Consider the following 5,064-nt stretch of genomic DNA (forward strand, 5'->3'; position numbering starts at 1 on the left):
ATATATAACTGTATACAAACATAATAAACATAAAACATTTTTGTCTCTTTAGTTAATCAGTCTGTCACGTTTTTTTTTTAAAAACTATACTTTAGTAATCTACAGCTGCATTCTGCAACGGTCCTTTATGAGCGTACCTAAATACATGTAGCGTTCTCATCCGGTTCTTCCTCGGTAGAGGTTCCTTAGTTGTCCATGAAGTTTTCACTCAGTGGGGTGAGGCGCGGTGGTGAATTCGAATGGTTGGGGTTATGTGGGTTTTGTGTTTGCTTTGTATTGGTTAGGTGTGGTATCCATTGTACTGTGTGAAGGTGTGCTTAACTGTATGCAATCTTCAACAGATCTATTTACAATCCTCTCTTTCGTCAACAATATAGACAGCGATTATTTGGAACATTGCTGGCATTTTCGGAATAGTGTGTTATAGGCACTGCGTGTCTAATTACTGACCAGGTCAGTTCGTATTTTACTTTCTCTTCTTTGAGTCGCCAGTGATGTTGCGTGCCGTTTATGGATTTTCCGAAAACTGGTGATGTGGCTTCGATATCTATTATTGAAAATATTGGCCGATGCACCGATATACACATACGGGCCTCTTCTAGTATTTACGGTGCACTTGTATACCACATTGCGTCTCTTGCATTGGTTACCCAGATGACATTTCGGTAGGTCTCTGCATGAGCATAAATTGTCAGTTTTCTTGTTTGCGTGTGTGCGGCCAGTACCCATTCATTTGTGCTCGTCGCTATCCTGTCATTATTTTTATTATTTCTGTCTGTGATGTTATTTGAGTTGTCGTGGATATTATGTGTTGGTTGGTTGCTAAAGTTGTTATTGCAGTTGCCGTATCTTGGTTGGTTAGTGTTATTGTGACTGTGATGAGTTATGTGGTTGGTATTTTCATTGTCTCTAGGTTTATTATATGAGTCTCCGTCAATTTTTGTGGCCCTATTTTCGAAGTTGCTTGCACGCTGTCTCAGTTTCCGATTGTTAATCATATGAATGTGGTGCTCCATGGTTGACGAATTTGCATACGACAGTTTTACAGTGTACCGGTTGATCAGCTGGTTGTACGTACTGTTTTTAGGAAAGCAACGATCAAGCGCGGCGAAGAATTGCTTCCCGATCTTGGACGAGACGTTTGAGCCCCAAATTGCGATGCACCGAACGACATTATGTTTTTTGTATCCCTATAGGTTTATTTGTTCGGGTGTTTGGAGTGGTGTTGCGATTTTGTGGTATCCTGTGTTTAACGATGCTGATGTGTTGTCCGTTGCTATTTTGCCCTATCTCATCATTGGTTCTCATGTACCTACTTCTGATTGTCCTATTCTTATGTTTTGATTTGTTTTTACCCAGGTTTTGAACGTTGTACGTATAGTTTGTTTCGTGTTTGGTGGGGTTATTCTCAGAGCTGTCTGGGTTAATACCATAATTATTATTACAACTACCTGTGTATTTGAGGGGCTCCAAAATGCAAAATATTTACTTCACTATATTCAGAACAATTTTCTTTCTGTTATAGCTTCACTTATTAAAGAAATAGCGCAAAAAGTCAGACTCTTTGTAGTATTAAAGGATGACACAAAGAATATTTTGAAAAATGAAGAATTTGTCAGATATCACAGTAGCTTCAGCGTTTGATGTTGCATCATTTCTGAAGTTCATATTCTTAGTGTTAGACTCTGTTGGTCTTGATGCCTAGTTAAATGTCATTATGAGGATGTCTCGAAATATGGTGATGTTATGAACGGAAAACTCACTGGTGTTCAAAGCTGTGCGCCGTTGTTCTATTTGGAGTCCATGTTTATTGACACACCCACTGGCTCAACCTGATGGTATCGAACTGCGTAAAAAATAGAAAGGATGCTGGAAAATGTTTCGCCTTATTACAACAAGACTATGTTCGCTCCACTGTGCAATAGTTGTCAAGCAGTTACAGGAAAAGAAAAAAGGCAGACAATCGGTAGAGCTAACAAGCTTGTACGATACATGTCGGATCGATCCAGCGTACATCATGTTATGTTGCGCATTGTTCGAATTCATTTAGTTTGAACGGTCTATTGTATTTCATTGAAGCTGACAAATTATTGGAGAACAAAATGATGGTAAGTCGCTTTTATCACTTAAGTCCTCGTCCTCTTTGAACAATTTCATTACAGAACGAACCTTTGACAAATATGCTGAATCTTCACTGGTTGTGATTGCAGCAAACGAATTGATATTAGTTGCATTGAGGATCTTGCTGCTAAATGAAGCAACGAAGGTTTGTGACATAGTTGTAGGCCACTGACCACAAAAGTTATTAGAGACGACCGACTGATTTGTGAGAAGCTAAAATGGCAAAACAAATTGGTACGACAATTCGAGGACTTACAAGTCAGCGAGGTTGTTGGAAGCCAGCCGACATGGAATAAAGATCTTATCATGAATTTCATGGTGAAAACTTTTTGTTTTAGATGGGGTTTATTGAGAGTTCCAACTATGATTTTCGAAAGAAAACTCTAGTATTATGAAAAGGTTTTCCCATTTCAATCCTCCAATTGACCAATTCTTCAACAATTATCTATTCATATTCATAGCAGAGACATATCAGCTGAAGTTGATCGACCTGAGGATAGAGTGTCATGGTGGGAAACATTTCATCAAAAGGAAATAAGGCATTTTAGATTCACAAACTGAACTGCTTGTGATTTTGCATTCATACAGGAATACCTTCTTTGAATTGTTGAAACTTTTACAATATACTCTGAAGCTACCTGTAATTGAGGGTGGAATCACATGGCAGACTACAGAATGGCTAATTTTAAGCAGAGCTGCTATGAGTAAACGATGTGCTGAAGACTTAGATATTTGTAGGCGCAAGCGTGGCTGTGTGGTAAGAAGTTTGCTTCCCAACCACATGGTTCCGGATTCGGTCCCATATATATATGTATATATATATATATGTGTGTGTGTGTGTGTGTGTGTGTGTGTGTGTGTGTATATATGTATGCATGTATGTGTGTGTGTATCTTTGTCTCTGTGCTTGTCCCCCATCACAGCTTGACAACCGGTGTTGGTGTTTTTACGTCCCCGTAACTTAGTGGTTCGGCAAAAGAAACTGATAGAATAAGGACTAGGCTTAAAGAATAAGTCCTAGGGTCGATTTGTTCGACTGAAATCCTTGAAGGTGGTGCTCCAGCATGGCCGTAGTCAAATGAGGGAAACAAATAAAAAAATTAAAAGAATAAAAAATTAAAGACATCGTACTTCGTTTCACGGCAAAAATCCACACTGCTATGAAGTTAGTGTAATAGGACACTGGCAGCATTCATGTCTTATTCATTTTGTTTAACATAACATTGCAATTGCACAATGAAATAACTTTAAATTTGTTTCATTGCGTATGACAACACATGTTACTTATATTAAAACTTTGTCTCGCCATCATAGTTCCTTGATCGAACATGCCCGGGCTGTTGCAAGACTTCGGGCTCCACCGCTGCGTCAAGTTATATACTGACTTTGATGTTAAACATTAATGTTACTAATGGATTAGTTTAAGATTTTACGCATATTACTTTCTATATAAAACCTTTTTTGTCAACTTGAAGAGCTAACAACAACAATAAACTCACCCGGTATGGGCCACTCCCACTGCACCCAGCTTTATGATATCAGTGTAGATACACACCTTTGGCACAAATGCACAGATGTGAACATATGAATTCATATGAAACTAGGTACACGTATGCATGCGTGCACATACATACAGATATATACATCCGCGTAACCACAGGCTTATACGTAAGTCAATAAAATTGCTTGTCTCAGATTTGTTTTGATGCAACCGTATAGACACAGATACATACATACATACATACATACATAGTAAACAAAATCAAAACAACAAAGAGAATACCATCAAGGCTTTTGAAGACAAAGAAAAAGCTGATTTACGGAAGACTATCAGCCATATGATGATACTTACTACGAGCAAACATGCAAATCACTATATGACTCACCAACAAAAAATGAAGAAGGAGAGAGAGATGATGTTTAGAGACACCCACTTGCAAACTGATTGCCCTCAAGCAGGAGCTAAAAGCTGTCAGTGAGAAACTCCGATATCAGAAGAGAATAACCGAGAGAAAAACAATAAATAAAAAATTTAACCAGAACCAGGCAGCAATATACAGAGACATGTGAGGAAGGCGGTGAACATCACGGAAGCTCCTTCACGAGAACATATAGACTCCTTCTGGAGGATAATCTGGAGTGAAGAGAAGGCGTTTAACCAAAATGCTTTGTGACTTGAAGAAATATGAAGTAATTGCCCTTGCATTACATCCAAGACATACAGCATTGATGGTGATATCCTTGTAACTGTGATCCAGAAACTTCAGGATAGAAAAGCACCTAGAAGAGACTTGATTGTTGGATATTGGTACAAGAAGCTAACCTTCTACTCACCATATCTTATCAATCTGTACCAGCAAGCTCTCAATGGGAACAGTAGCATACTACACTGATTAGCTCTGACAGAGACAAAATTGATCCCCAAATGCAGAAACAACCACATAGTAAAAAACTACCGGCCAATTGTATACCAGAACTTGATGTATAAGATATATACAGTATGCTTAAACCTTTTCCCCCAAGACCTTTGGGATGAACACAACACCTCTTGTATTCATAGGACTTAATTTGTATTCTCAAAATATTAATATGATATTATTTAATTACTTATTTTATTGCTTGCATTTCATTCTAACCCATTTGACTACATATTTAACCTTTTTCCCTTTTACTACATTAAGCTCCACTTTAAAATCAACATACTTTTAACCCATGCTTTATGTATGGACATATATTTTCCCCTTACATTAATATTCATATATATCTTGCCCTTGCATTAATATTCATGTGTATTTTATATATTAACTTATTTATCCCTTTCCTACAAACTACATTGAATTTAATTAAATTCTATGATCAACCCAATTATCTAACTTTTACCAGGTGTTCATCTATGTATGTATATATATATATATATATATATATATATATATATATATATAT

At 37.3% G+C, this 5,064-nt stretch overlaps 1 protein-coding gene across 1 annotated transcript in view; it reads right to left on the bottom strand.

Moving 5' to 3' along the window:
* The window catches only part of LOC106876899 (transcription factor HES-4), a 92,344-nt gene that overhangs the window by 60,939 nt on the left and 26,341 nt on the right, over nt 1–5,064 (bottom strand). The gene's annotated exons all lie outside the window — the stretch shown is intronic.

This window comes from Octopus bimaculoides, chromosome 6, assembly GCF_001194135.2.
Source record: "Octopus bimaculoides isolate UCB-OBI-ISO-001 chromosome 6, ASM119413v2, whole genome shotgun sequence".
In the NCBI taxonomy this organism is placed as follows: domain Eukaryota; kingdom Metazoa; phylum Mollusca; class Cephalopoda; order Octopoda; family Octopodidae; genus Octopus; species Octopus bimaculoides.